Source organism: Triturus cristatus, chromosome 2_2, assembly GCF_964204655.1.
Source record: "Triturus cristatus chromosome 2_2, aTriCri1.1, whole genome shotgun sequence".
Taxonomy (NCBI): domain Eukaryota; kingdom Metazoa; phylum Chordata; class Amphibia; order Caudata; family Salamandridae; genus Triturus; species Triturus cristatus.
The window spans coordinates 723,088,511-723,104,352 of NC_140582.1; positions in this window are offsets into that span (position 1 = coordinate 723,088,511).

A 15,842-nucleotide genomic window follows, 5' to 3' on the forward strand; every position below is an offset into this window, starting at 1 on the left:
GAACTATGGGCCTGATTGCGAGTTTGGCAGTAAGGGAACCACAGTTGAAATTGATTTGGAAACCCCGCCACCTAGTTGGCAGTTCATCTGTCGTATTACGATGTTGGCGGTTTGCAGAACAAAAGACCGCTGGAGCACCGCCACCACCACCACCACCATTTGCCAACCACCATGTCAGTGGCATGGGGAAAGCAGCTGTCAGAGTGCAGTACAGACAAGTTCACTGCCATCCAAATTATGAGTTGGGTTTCCATAGAGCAGACTGTGGCGGGAAGACCGCCTGCTCAGAGTCAGTCAAATCAAAGGAATTGGGGTGCATAATCACCCATTTCCTTTTCTTATCTTCATCCTCCCACATGGATCCCTTCCTCCAGGGCCCACCTTCGCAGCAGCATATTGACCCCAGAGAAAATGACCCTGTAGGCGCCAATATCCTGGTAAGTCTGTTTTGTGCTATTTATTTATTGACTGGACCCCAGCAATGGAAGAGTATTGGTAGAATGTATTTTTCCGCATATGTCATTCAAATATGTACATGTAACACTTGTGCAGTCAAAATCTACACAGTGTTATTAACACATATGAAAAAATATTCCCCGCCATCAGAAACACCGTCGCTGGCCCATTGATGACATCGTAATACGGCAGACGGGGACCGTGACGGTCTTCTTGGGAACGCTGCTGCACTGGAATAGTGCTATAACCACTGAACTCGTAATCAGGCCTTACATCCTTGCTCAGAGAGGAATTGACTACACAGCTTAGTAATGGGATGACTCAATTACTGATGTCTTTTAGAATTATGATTGGAACCGAGTCAGAAAAGTGAGAGGAGGGATTGAGATCAGAGATGTTGGGTTGTGTTGACCTGATAAGGTGTCAAATGACGTATAAGATGGAAAACAAGCATTACAACTCAGTCTTACCCATGCAATACATTTACCATGCAATCTTTACCACGTATTAGTCTTTACTATGCATACCACTCATTAGCGGTCCGTGGAGGGAGTTCCGTGGGGCGGTGAGGCAGGGCTGGGGAGGGGCAGGGTGGGGAAATGTAAACACCGGAATATGGATGAACGGAGGTAAGTACCCATTTAAATAAATAAAACGAATTTCGTTGCGCGCGCTGCATCGCATTTTGCGATGCAGCGCGCGCAAAGTATTTCGTTTTATTTATTTAAATGTCTACTTACCTCCGTTCATCCATATTCCAGTGTTTACATTTCCCCACCCGGCCCCTCCCCCGCCCCGCCTCACCGCCCCACGGAACTCCCTCCACGGACCGCTACTGATACCACTACCACGCATACATGCATACAACTTTACCACGCATGCCATTACCACGTCTGCCTTTACCACAAAATACTGACTTCAACACTTGCCACACATGCCTTTACCACGCATTATTGGGTAGGTAAATAGGTATGCATGAAGTTAAGTATATATCTAGGTACATGGTTAATTAATACTTAGATTGTTAATATGTTTGTAATAGACTTATTAAAGGTCATGAATAATTAAATATGATTTCAGGAAAATATTAGATATATACATTTATTCTTTTTAAAAGGTCAAAAAAACCTTTAGGGTCAGGCTGCAAAGGATACAGGGGCATTGGGTGGGAAATTGAGTTACTACTCAGTTATAAAATTTAATACCAGTTTATTCATATTTAAAGATGACAATGTAGGTAATTCAAATATATTATTCATTTTTAAAAATAAGTACATGGCTGCATGCAAACTTTTAGGGATGGGATGTAAGGGGTATTAGGTGGGGCAGTGTATTAAATATTCAGGCATTAATTTTAATTCCAGAGTATTAATGTTTTTAAATTAACATGCATATTTCACTATATAATTAATTAGTTAAATAATTGACAGGACTGCCACACAAACCTTTAGGGATGGGATGCAAGGGACATAGGGGTATTGATTGGAGAAGCGTATAAATACTCAGGTATAAATTTAATACCTGAGTATTTAATTATTAAAGATAATGTAAATCAATATTAGTCATTTTAAACAATTAAATGCATGGTGGAATAAATGTTCAAAATACCTTAATTATTTTTAAAACATAGAACCATTTTTACAATACATTTTGGAGATATCACAATGCTGTTTAACATTTTTGTTGAATGAGAGAAATAATAGCACCATGATTGTGAATATAAATGTAACGATAATTTAAAAATAACAAAAAAAGTAGACCTAGTTAAAAATGTAAATTATTTCATTAAAAAATAACATATTTTGTAACAATGCATAGTGTATTTAATAATAATTTGTACAGTATCTTCCCACACTTTTCCATTGATTTTAATTGAGAAAATTACCCTATCTTCCTTTTTTCTTTTAGGCTTAAAGTTCATGGTTGTGTGTCTGTTTCTACAGTCGGTGGAGCATCACGGTCAAGATCGGATGCAAGAAGATCTGTGGTCGGGTAAGAAAAGTTTACTTTACAATTTAAAACATAAAGGTGGCTACATTTATTGTAAGGAGAGGTGGATGGGGTAGATAGATGTTGTACAGTATAGATTTGTATTTCTTTGCTGGTTTAACTACTTGTGCATTCAAATGCAGGTTGTGTATGCATTCCTACGTCGTGGCGGTTGGTTTTTTTTTCAAAGTAGGTTTAAACTTGTTACAGAATAGCTATCACTTAATTAAATCTACTTGATAATAAAGCAATATTTGTATTTTGGCGTTCTGTATTTTTAAACACTTGGTGACTTTTATGAACAAAAACCACATTGTTTCTGGGAAAACTCGAGATTCGTTGATGAGTAAAATTTTTCTGGGAATTTTGTTTGAAAGAATGAACTTCAATATGCATGATTTTGATTTTTGGGGTCACTATTTTTATAAATAATTTTTGTAGATTTCAAATTGCTATACTGTTGGCGATTGGTTTGTTTTTTCCAAAATATTTTTGGGGATTTGCTTCTTTCTTTGGATGCTGGTTTCCCTGTTTGGATTATTGCAGTACTGAAGACACATGGGGCTTGATTGCGAGTCTGTCGGACCCAACAACCACTAGAATCATGGTGGAATGGCAGTGGAGGTCCAGCCACGGCTGCACCAGTGGTCCGACTGCTGGATTATGAGTTGGGCAGTCAGACTGGCCTGGGACCACCAATGCTGACAGGAAACCCCGCCATTCCCTGGAGGTTGCGCAGTGGTCCAGGGGCCGCAATATGCTTGGTGGGACGGCTGTGGCACTGCTCCTCCAAAAGTCGTAACCAGACCCTCAGTGGTAGGTTGTATCACCGAATTTAAGAAAGAAGGCAACTATAAGTAGGAATTACAAAATTCCTTTAATTTGTTAAAAACAAGTAGTTAGTAACTTTTACAAAAGAATATTAGCATCAGTATGATGTAAGGAAGATTTTAAAAATGCTTATCCTATAATCCTCAACTAAGGATTTTTTTTCTCACTAATATGCCTCTGCACACTAGCACTAAATCCCTCTGGGATTTCCTTTTTTTGCCTACGGAGCTGGGGAAGAGCTTTCCCAACCTCCCGAGGCATTTGTTTTCTTAATGTAATGTAAATTAAAGAGAAATGAGTCGATCGGCTCATTTCACTTTCCCTGCCTATGTGCCTTCGGGGCAGCTATCTCAGCCCCCTGAGGATGTAGGCAGACAGGAGAGGTATCATTGGATGGGAAGAATCTACTCTTTGCAATGGTACCCTTCGCTAAAGGATCCCTGTTTGGGGATTGCCAAAGGAAGGTGATCCCCAAACAGGAATCCACCCACAAGACACCAGGGGAGCAGCCCCTTGGGCAAGAGCTTTTGCTTCCCCTTTTATATGATGGCACATTCAGGCTTTCTGACCCCTTGGGGGATAGAAAGCACACTAGACACCAGGGATTATTTTTTCAATACTTAGGGATGGGGTACCCTAAATGGGCATTATAATTTCCCCACCCCTTTCAAAAAATGCCACAGTCTTTCTGCTCCCCCCGGGGTACAGATGAGGGCATTAGCCCCCATCTGACCCCCTGGGAAGGCAGAGAGCCCACTGGGCTTCAGGAATTATTGTTTTTTTCCATAAAAGAGGGGATTCGGGCTGCCCATAATCGGCATGCCAGTGCCCACCACCCCAACACAAAAGGAACTATCTTTCTTCTCCCAGGGGAGGCAGATGGGGGTTATTACCTGTGATCTGCCCTGGGGGGGGCAGAAAGCCCACTGGACACCAGGGATTGTTTGTCTTTCTAAAAGACAGGTGGGGCTGTCCAGAATGGGCATGCCAATGCCCCCCCAAAATAGGACAGACTTTTTGCCCCCCCAAGGGGGGAGATGGAGGCTATTACCCTTGATCTGCCCACAAGGAGGGACAAAAAAAACACTTGGAACACAGGATTTTTTTTTATGCATATGGGTGGGGGCTGTCCAAAACGGGCATGCCAATGCCCCCACACCACAAACACAAAAAGGACAGGCTTTCTGCCCCCTGAGGGGTAGATGGGGGCCGCAGGCTGCAGATGCAGGCTGAGGCTACTTATCCCACATGAATTTCACATTTCTACCAAGTCAATACAGAAAAGTGAAACTTCTGCTCATTTCATTTGGGAACATTCAGCTGTGTGGTACTCTGAAGGGGTCTGTGAGGAATAGCTACCTGCCTGGCCACCCTTTTACAAAGTTTGATGTGGGCAGAGTGATCAGTGGGATGGTACATTTGGCCAATATCGTCCTCGGATGCTTAAAACAGTATACAGAAATGGCTCATGGTGTGAAGCCGATACATATATGTGATTAACTCGGACCTCCTGGATATAAGGATATGAAATTCCTAGGACAGGGTAATATACAATGAAACAGTAACTTCCTAGGCAATTGGTAAGTTGAGAGTAATGATGCTAGAGGAGTGTCAAAGTAAGCTAGCCACAACTATTTTTTTTTAAATATTACAGTAGTGTTTATTATTGATATTACTAAATATCACAAATATAACAAATTTTCTTCAACAATAAAATGCACATCCACGATGTGTAATCATTCAATACAATAGTTCTATTAAAAAATTGTTCAAACAACAATACATGAATAAGGTCACTTCTGTGGCCAAACAATAGTCTTCTACGCGCGTTTCGGCGAAAAGTACGCCTTCGTCAGGAAAAGCCACAATTCCTGTAATTAAAAAACATAAACTCAATACTGTCTTATATAGATATTATTTCAATCACATATTCAATATGTTATGGCTGCTTCCTCTAGTTAACACATTTTTACTTTCTCTTTATATGGCTATGTATATCTACATTATACATTCTCTATTTGGAGACCTTCTATTATAGTATGGGAAGAAATCATTTCTAATGGCAAAAGTAAACAGAAAGGGTTGGATAGACACTTGTTTCTAAATGAAATGAAATAAAGAATACAGAAGTGTATAGATAACAAGAATTAATAAGTGGATACCTATTTCTATAATGACAATACTGATAAGAGTGGTGCTTACTAAAAAATGTTGGATTCACAGACAGACCAACGGTTTGATGATTAGTTGGACGTTTCCAACAGGTCTGAAAATGTAATGGATAATATTTAGATTTATATGGAGTCAGGAATCAAACTGGAATAACTTTATTTGGTGTGACAAATTCAGACCTGAAATTTTATATAGATCCGCTACGAATTTAGTGTCCTCATAGGTAGATTAAGAGTTGAGTTGTTTGGGAATAGTTAAAAAGTACCTGTAATTTTAACAAATTGTACTTCAGTATCTTATTTATTAACATATGTACAGACGATTTGTAATTTGGTAAGTTCTATACTATAATACCTTTTTTCTGGTATAGATCCGCCTGGATATAATTGGATATTCTATGTCGTCTAAGGTCCACAAGGGTTGGTGTAGTGGAAGCCTTCTCTGTTCACCGTGTAATTCTACGAATAAAGGGCCAAACATGTGTGTTAATAATTAATGTCTACCTAGTGTTACTGATGTTGCCTAATGTCTAACAATGATCTCAAATTACCTGATATTCTCATGAAGAGAAGCCGATACATAACAATTTACATATACCATGAGGCGATTTGAGAACTAATTGTAGCTGCTATGAACTTGAGCCCTGCATAGAGATATGCCTGTAACACAAGTAGAAATAACCCTCATCACACATTCTAACGGTGGCCTTCTGTCCACAAAGTTCAGGGTCCCATAATACATTACATGTGTGTCCTAAGTAGGGGCCACACAACGTTTGCAATCAACATAATGCCTTCATCCCCTGCAGACTACCACTATCTCAGTAACAGGACAGAGGAGTCTCTGCATGACTTCTTGAATAAACAGCCAAAGTGAGTGCCAATGAGTAGGATTAGGTAGTGCCCCCAAGCACCTATCTACTCTAGATGATAATCACACAATATTTGTGAATATTAGTAAATTTCGGTTCACTGTCGAACGGAGTAATGTAAATAAGTAAATAAATAACACGTATTTCATCGCGCGCGCTGCATCTCCATTTGGCCTTTCCGCGCACGCAATGAAATTCGTTTTATTTATTTACATTACTCCGGAGGGACGTTAGCTGGAGTTTACAACCCCCCGCCCTGCCCTCCCCCGCCCTGCCACACTGCCCCGCAGCACTCCCTCCAGGAGCCGCTACTGCCACGACCACCCATGTAAGAAAACTGTGTCGGAGAACACCAAATCTCGGAATTTGAGTGTAACTCTGTGCTACAAGGGTAACGGGCAGTCACTGAATTCCGCAAATTCTGCAGTGGGAATGAAACATCTCACCCACCCCTAAAATAAATAAACAAGGGAAGACAGATCTTTGAGAGTGGAAAAGGAGTCAACCCAAGGTCTACCATTTCTAATTCTTTCCGACAGTTGCCCTTCAGGTTATTCCAGTTGCTCAAGCCAATCCTTAAAATGCTACAATGTGTTGAAGTTTTGGTCTCGCTAGAGTAGTTCTCAGGACCATCAACAGGACGAGGTAAACTATGTGTGCAAGTAGAATGTAATTGTCTATCTAGCACCTCTGAGCAAACTTCTTCTCACAAGGCACTAAAGGATTTACCTACCCGGTGGTTAAAAAAAGCCTCATTGAATAGTTTTCCAAAAGACCTCTATTAAGACGCTGTTGTGATAGGAATTTATGAGGCTGTCTATCGTCACCAGTTCCTGCGTTATTTCCAAAGGAACGCGACTTTCTCGAATGGAACAAACCAGCACCACTCTTCTGAAATAACAAGAATATAAACTTCCACTAGAAAAGACAATCGGTCTTCCGAAGATTTTTTCCAAATATGTATGCGCTTTAGGAAAGAAGCAAAAACACATGGTGGATTGGTTTGTCTTTCTTCACAAAACCATACACTATAAAATTCAGTCACCCCTTCGCCTATAAATTCCCTTACGAGGCTGTGATAAACCTTTATGGTCTGTTGGCCAATTAATACAGAACACTCTGACCGTGGAAGCCGCCTGTGTGCCTCCTCACACTAATCGTATACGGTACAGAGTGCAACATGAATGGTAATAAAGACAGATAGCTACTAAAGTCAGCCAGTAATATGTACATGATTCTATGTGGAGTGAATAATTACAATATGCACTAGACACCTCAGATCAAAATCTGATGAATTAATTGCATCGGAATAAAATTAATGGACAACAAAGTTGCATGTCTGTGTCAATATACACCTATTCAGTTAGTAGCAGAAAAAAAGTATCTCTGAATCTGAATGGACGAGGGATGTTGGTGCTCCACTGTAATTACCATATGTTTCTGGAAAGGGAACCACTGCGGGGAAGATTACATTATTTCAAACACATTAGACAGTGCCTCTTCAGTGGCTAGTGGCATTTGCAGCGTCATGTGTCACTCTGTACAAATTGAAGGGTGAAAATTGCTTGTACATCCTTTAAAACAACACTTCATGTACTAGGACACATTTCCGTTTCAAGGGGACACTGACCCTGAGTGATTACATTTAGGATTTTAGAGAAATGGATTCTAGCTGAGTAATAATGGGAATATAGGATAGTACATGTATCGGATTTTCAGATTTTATCCTAGGATTCCAGCACACATTTGAATGATTAAGTTTTATGACAGGTACTCATTAGTCTCAAGTGAAATACTCTTGTCGCATTGATGGCTCTTAATATTCACACAATAGAGATGAGTGTGTCATCACATGACTGCATGTTCCCACGCACTGTTAAAAAAGAAATTTCGCTTTATACAGGCTCTGGAAATTATGTCCTGACACAGTGTTGTTGATGGGACAATGTACCTGTCCACAGTGTTTAAAGACATGTTGATTATCATGATTGTCACACATTTTGTGTGACTGGAGTAAAAAAACAGAGTTCATGATGGGATTAATACACTCACAAAAGAATTGACCCTGCGAGGGTAATTCTTACAGATATATCTCTATGGCTCATCTGACACCTTCCAAGTGATTGAAACCAGTTTACTGCCTCCTCCTGAATTTCGAGCATTCACAAGTGGAGATGCAGGCGCCCTTGTGAGTCAGTGGCCTCCGTCAAAGCAGCAATTGACTGGTTTGCTTTATTGAAGGCACTGTAACTAATGGCATTTTAATATTTTATTCAACGCAAAAACGGTGTATGTATATTCTCTATACTCTTCTTTGTGCAATCTATTCTTAGTTTGTTTCTGGTCTTTTGTGAGTTTGAAGTTTTTAATGTTTTATATATTTTAATTTGTGTACCCACACAATGTAAATTCACAAGGTTAGAGCGTTAATTTAAACCACTTGTTTCATTTTCATCTATTTCATAGCCCACATGATGTCACTTCCTGGAACGAAAACAGGGATGAAAGTGTATGCACTGCCACTTCCACTACCCCTCTGTTGCCTGTAAAATGAATTCTTGATCGGTAAGGAGCTCAGAGAAGAGTGCATAGTTCAATGCAAGAAGCATCACAGCGAGCGTGCAGGACTCTTCTGTAAACTAATACATGGAAGAAGGTGGCAGCGATTTGGCCACAATTACCTTCTCTTTTGTTGCGCTGCTCATAACTGTGACAGTCCTCACATTTATCTTTCAAAGTATTTTCTTCCGTCAGAAAAAAATCACAACTAAACCAATTTCCGCAAGTGAAACATTCATGCACATTAAATGTTGTTATTCATGTGAACCTATACTGGAGATCCATTTATTACTGCAATACCGTGAGCACAATACCCTGGGTACATAATGACATTTATTTAGACGCACTTCAAGCATTTTACGATGGGCCTGTGGGATTTAAAAAAAAGAAAACTTCTTCAACATCATAGTAAACCCTTGAACTTTGAGAGTATATTTACAAGGAAATTCAGATAATTTTATGTAAAATATGCAGTTGATTGGAACTAGCTTTTTACATTCCCAAAAGCAAATGGCGCAAATGAGATTAAACTAATGCTTTGCTCCTGGCTATTTTTTGGTTTCTGCTCGTAATGTGCTATTTTAACCACAGGAGTATTGTTTATTTCTTATTTTGAATTATCCTGCCGGGAAGGTTACCCGGCATATTTTATGTTTCTAACCTTCCCTCCCGCGCTTCGGTCCTTGCAATGATGTTGTTTCAAGCGGTCTGTAGTGCTGAATAGTGGATGGTGCTTCTTAGCGATACTAATATATGCCCTATGGATTAATTATGAAGAAATTCAGAAATTGACAGAGAGGAGAGGATGCATCTGTAACCTTGACTCATCCATAAATGCATTTGAAAACTGTTTAAGTGTCGTTGGTAGGGATGAAAGTTCAACTCAGAATACGTTGTAGGCCTCTGCATTCTCACTCTGTAAACGTGCACCTTATTTCTGGCTGAGCGCTTGCACTGGTTTACAGCCCATCAATCAACTATGTAAATGACATAAGCAGATAGCACCAAGTTGGAAGCTATCTGGAGATGGCAATTATGACCAAATTGCCAATGTCAGAGTAAGGAAACACAGGTGCCACTTCAGCAGTTCTTTACTGCACTTGGTGCAATGGAAAACAGCTCTCTACTGCACAGTGTACATAACAGCCCAAAAGCTTTGAAGCCAACAGGTTTGCATGACACATCAAGCTCTTAGATAAATCAACGTAGGTGTTAGACCTGGCTTTTACAGGGGGTTTATCCCCAGATTTTTTGCTTTGTGGCCTTCTGTTTCTGACCAGTTTTTTGTTGGTTTTATGACTCCTGGCATTTTACCACTGCTGATCAGTGCTAAAGTGCATATGCACTCCCTGTAAATTGTATGTATGGATTAGTGTTTCCATAAGTGGCTGATTTGATTTACTAGTCAGTCCCCAGTACAGTGCACTGTGTGTGCCCAGGGCCTGTAAGTCAAATGCTGCTAGTGGGATTGCAGCAGTGATTGTGCCACCCACATAAGCAGCCTGCAAATGTAACTCAGGCAAGCCATTGCATAGCCTGTGTGCAGTCTAATAGTGCTATGTCGACTTGGCAAGTTCACCCACTTGCCAGGCCTTAACATTCCCTTTTCTTACATGTTAATCACCTCTTAGGTGGGCCCAAGGTACTCATGTGGGCAGGGTGCAGTGCATGTGAAAGGTAGGATGTGCCCTGATGTGTGTTGCATGTCCTGATAGTGTAACAATGCAAATTTAATTTTTCACTATTGTAAGGCTATCTGTTCCCGAAGGATAGCATGGGGAGTTTGCTTTTAACATCTTATAAGCATAACTGCCCCTGGGAACCAGATGGGAAAATAAAATTTAGTACGCCTGAGCTCAGAATGGTAAGATGCATTTTTTAGTGAGGGGAATTTTTACATTCTGTGTTTGAAAATACCACTTTTAGAAAGTAGGTATTGTTTTGCTTAGCCATCCCGTGTGCCTCTGCTAGGATGTGTATTGACTGTCTGGCTTTGGAGTGACAGGGGCTGGGGATGTGCAGTGGATCTAGAGAGTCTGGATGAGTCAGCTCTAGAATGAATAGGCCTCGTCTGCATTTGGAGCGGTGGGAGGAGTAACACCTGCACCTGAATAGGGCTGTGCCTGCCTTACACAATGATGGCTCCGCCCCCTGTGGGGTGTCTGGAACCGGGGCTCACTCTGACAGTGGAAGTTGCTGTGCACCTGCAAAGTGCCCCGAGGACTGGTTTGGACGGGGCTCGGAGCCCTGGGCCAGAAGGCAACAAGGAGATTTACTGTGTAAAAAGAGGGGCCTGACCCCAGGCTTTTAGACCACTTCTGGGAAATCAAGAGGAACCCTTGCCAAGGAGAAGAGCTGGAGAAACTGGAGGAGGAGTACTGCCCCATTGCTGTGTGCTGTCTGGGGTTGGCCTGCAGTGGCTGTTTCTTCCAACGAAAGGAGAAGGACTTTGCTGTGTGCTGTGTCCCCTGCTTGAGGAAGATCTCCAAGGGCTTGAAGTGGAGCTTGCCCCCCTGTTCACGAGGGCTCAGGAACATCAAAGACCTCACCAAGCTTATGAGCACCATCTCTGGAACCGCTGGTTTCAGTTGCCACAGAAGAAAAGGGTAACCGACTCTGCCAATGAGTCCGTCACAGGATTCCATGTCCTGAAGGCAGAGTAGAGAGCATCTCCTCGTTTCGCAATGTAACCCTGTCTCATCGCCTCCGTCAACGAGCTGCTGCTTGCACTGCATCCTGTGGGCATCGCACTCCTCACCTCTTTGCTACATGCTGCACTGACATTATCGACTCCGTCGCTGCCCCGACTCGGACATCCACCGGCTCAGTCGCCACGTCGTGACCTGCCAGCACTGCATTGAGTACCGTCTCACCCTGCAAAACAAGCCTTGGTCTCACTGACTCCGTCAACAAGCCGCTGCCTGAACCTGAGCTGTGAGGACACCGCACGCTGCACAGATTCCATCTCACATCGCAACCATAGCGGTTGCCCTGGACTGGCTTGTACCATCGTGTCAGCCGCAACAACAAAATGCACTGTCTCCGAGTCTGTCAAAGCTTTAGCTGACCCATATCGATGCGGTTGGCTGGAGTTGTTAGACTCTGTCATATTCAGTATCGCTTTAACCCCAGTTGGTGCACACAGTCGGATGAAATGTATTTTCACATTTTTCCTGCAATTTAAAGGTTATTTTGCACAGTAACTATTTTTAAGAGTATTTTATGTTGTATTTCCGTTGTTTTTGGTCTTGTTGGTTTAGATAAAAATTGCTTATTTTTCTAAACTGGTATGATGTCCATTTGTAGTGTTTTCACGGTGTTACTTTATGCATGCACACATGCTTTACACACTGCCTCTGAGATAAGTCTGTCTGCTCATGCCAAGCTACCAAGGGGGTGAGCAGGGGTTATTTTAGAAGTGTCTCCCCTTTAACCTGACTAGGATGAAGGGTCCCTACTTGGACAAAGGTGCAAACCTCTGCCAACTAGAGACCCCCATTTTTAACAGTAGGGTACACCCCTCTATGCGCAACATTTGTTTTATTACATTGGCACACTTCTGTAAAGCACTGGGGCATATGTACAAGCCCCTATTGCCACCGGAGCCTGACTTTTCTAACGCTCCAGTGACATAGTGCCATTTTTATTAATATTTACAAGGTGGCACTTAAGGCCCGATAACGAGTCTGGTGATCCGAGGACCGCCAGACATGCACTTTAGCACTGATCAGCAGTGGTAAAATGCCCGGAGTCATAAAACCAACAAAAACTCTCACTACAACTCTAACCAAGCTGCTAGATTCCTTTTGCCCCTTCTCACTTGTCTGCCAAGTCACAACTGATCTTCACTCATCAAGCAGGTCGCCGTTTGTAAAGTCTTGGTAAGTTCAGATAGAAAAGCTACCACTACTACCATGAGGCCCGGTGACTGCAACTCTAACCAAGATGCCAGAATCCTTTTGCCCATTCTCACTTGTCTGCCATGTTATAACTGATCTACACGTATTATGCAGCTTACCACTTATCAAGTGTTGGTAAACTGAGATTGAAGTGACTGCGATTACCATGAGGCCTTGAGACTGGCACTCTAACTAAGATGCTGGACTCCTATTGCTCCTTCTCACTTGTCTGCCATGTTACAACTGATCTACACTTATCAAGCAGTTTACTATTTGTCAAGTGTTGGTACAGTGAGATTGAAGTTACTACAACTACCATGAGGCTTTCTCACTCCAACTCTAAACACGCTGCTAGACTCCTTTTGTACCTTCTCACTTGACTGCCATGTTACAATTGATCTACACTTATCATGCAGCATACCATTTGTCAAGTGTTGGTAAAGTGACATTGAAAAGCTACCACTACTACCAGGAGGCCTTCTGACTGGAACTCTACCCAAGATGCTAGACACCTATTTCCCCTTCTCACTTGTCTGCCATGTTACCACTGATCTTCAGTCATCATGTACTGTGCAACGTTCAGACAATGCTCAACTCAGATATACGTTTGAATACTTTGCTTGATGGTGCCCTGGACCCATCAACTGAAACTATTGATGGCATGAGTGACACCATAACAATAGTATACCTCTAATATATATGAGCCATGAAGGAAAACCCAGCTGAATACCTGTGGCAGGTGACCTCTTGACTGTGCACTTCTCACATGATGAACATTGCTAAATATACAACTAAGTTGGGCGTATGTCTATATTGTGTTTGTGGAAGAGTTTTGGAGATGTCATATCAATCCCTAAAGCCAAAATGCCACATATCTGCATATTTAATGAGCTGATGAAATCCACTACATCAATTAAATGTCAAAAATGTATAGTTGCCAACTTCAACTCCAAGCAAATATATGACAATAACAATCTCTATCTAGTTTGCTCCATTCTAGGTCTCCATTTACTTTGACCCATGCAACGTGGATGTAGATACCTCACTTCCTCCATTAACAATGTTCACTATTTCTCAACAGGTCGATCTGCCACTGCACCTGCACAAAGGTTGGAAACTGAACAGAGTTCCTCTCGACCCCAGGATGAAGCCCTCAGTGATGACAATGCTCCTGAAGAAATAGACGTGGATGACGGTCCTGGCCCATCTGGTCAGCCTGGGAAGACACAAACAGTGGGGCTCACTAAGCCCACAACACCTCCCACACAAGCAGCAGTGACACAGTAAACCACTTTCCCCCCAACCTGTGCACTTAGCACAGTCAGTCCTGTCTTTTGCCCCCAGTCCAGGATTCTGAGACAGCTAACACCACCCTAGTCACATAGGAACCAGGAACCAGTGGGAGAGTGTAGTCTGTGCCAAGGACACATGGCTGTGGGCGTAGGCATAGAGGGAGGGCAACTGTGGGCCTGAAGAGATAGCCCACAGAGGCCACAGGCAGCCAGGCTGCCATCACCCAAGTCCTGGGAGACTACCAGAATTCCCAAAGTGTCATGGGCCAGGTATTGCGTGAAATCTGGGAAATAAAGGAGCTGCAGAGGTACACATACCAGGAGGTTGCTGGCATCCTCACGGAAGCTTTCGGCATCCACAACGAGGTGGCCGGCATCCACAGTGATGTGGCCTCCCTGGTGGGGTACTGTGGGACAACAACACCACGCTCTGTAGGGCTTTTCCACCTGCATCTACCTCTTCCTGGTGTCCAAGTACATCTAGACCATCAACATCTGCAGAAAGGGAGGCACTCTCAGAGGAGGACATGCCTGCATGCACCCAATCTCAGCAGCTCCACACCCCCCCCCTCTGGCAAACCGAGGGGACATCCAAGCAATAATCCAGGAGCTCAGGATGGCAAGACACCCACCGCCGTCAGGAAGAAACCTTGCCCTGAATGTACTCCTGTGTGTGCTACACATCCACTTTGTTGGACTATTCCTGCCTATTTTTCCATATCTGATGAGCAGAGTATGTTGGAGATTGGACTCCTGATATTTTAGAATGGTTTCATCCTCTATGACTGATGACTTTACTTTTGTTCACACTGTGTAATTTTAAGTTAATTTCTTCATCTTATCTTTATTCACTACATTAAAAACACATCACCAAAGCATTGTCACCTGTTGTAATTATCACATATAATAATGTGAATGTACTACCATGTGAACTTTGCAATGTCAAAACCAGGGACTCCTGGAACCACGGATATGTTGTATGTAAACAGTGTTCAACAAAGGATCACTAACCTGTGACATCAACATATCCATACAAGTGTCTGGTCTGAGAGCACCTTAATTCCATTCTTCAAATCATGGGCTGGCATAGTGCCAGACACATTGGTCCTAATTCACAAAAGTAAACTTAGACCAAAAGTCTAAGTTTAGACCTGAAGTCTAACTTTAGAACTGCTAAAGGTAGACTTTTGGTCTAAGTTTAGACCAAAAGTCTAACTTAGACCAAAAGTCTAACATTACTACTACTAAAGTTAGACATTTGGTCTAAGTTTAGACCAAAAGTCTAACTTTACTTCTACTAAAGTTAGATTTTTGGTCTAAGTTAGACTTTTGGTCTAAACCTATACCCAAAGTCTAACTTTAGTGGTAGTAAAGTTAGACTTCTGTTCTAAGTTAGACTTTGGTCTAAACGTAGACCAAAAGTCTAACTTTAGTAGTAGTAAAGTTAGACCTTAGGTTCGAGTTAGACTTTTGGTCTAAGTTGGACTTTTGGTCTAAACTTGACGAAAAGTCTAACTTTAGTGGTAGTAAAGTTAGACTTTTGGTCTAAGTTAGACTTTTGGTCTAAACTTAGACCAAAATCTAACTTTAGTAGTAATAAAGTTAGACTTTAGGTCTAAACTTAGGTTTCAGGTCTAAATTTAGACTTCAGGTCTCAGTTTACTTTTGTGAATCAGGCCCATAGTAAATAAGACATGACTCATTTATTCTGTGTACAAGATCGTACACAATAGGCAACAATAAATTAGGTCTACATCATCAGCTGGAGCCACA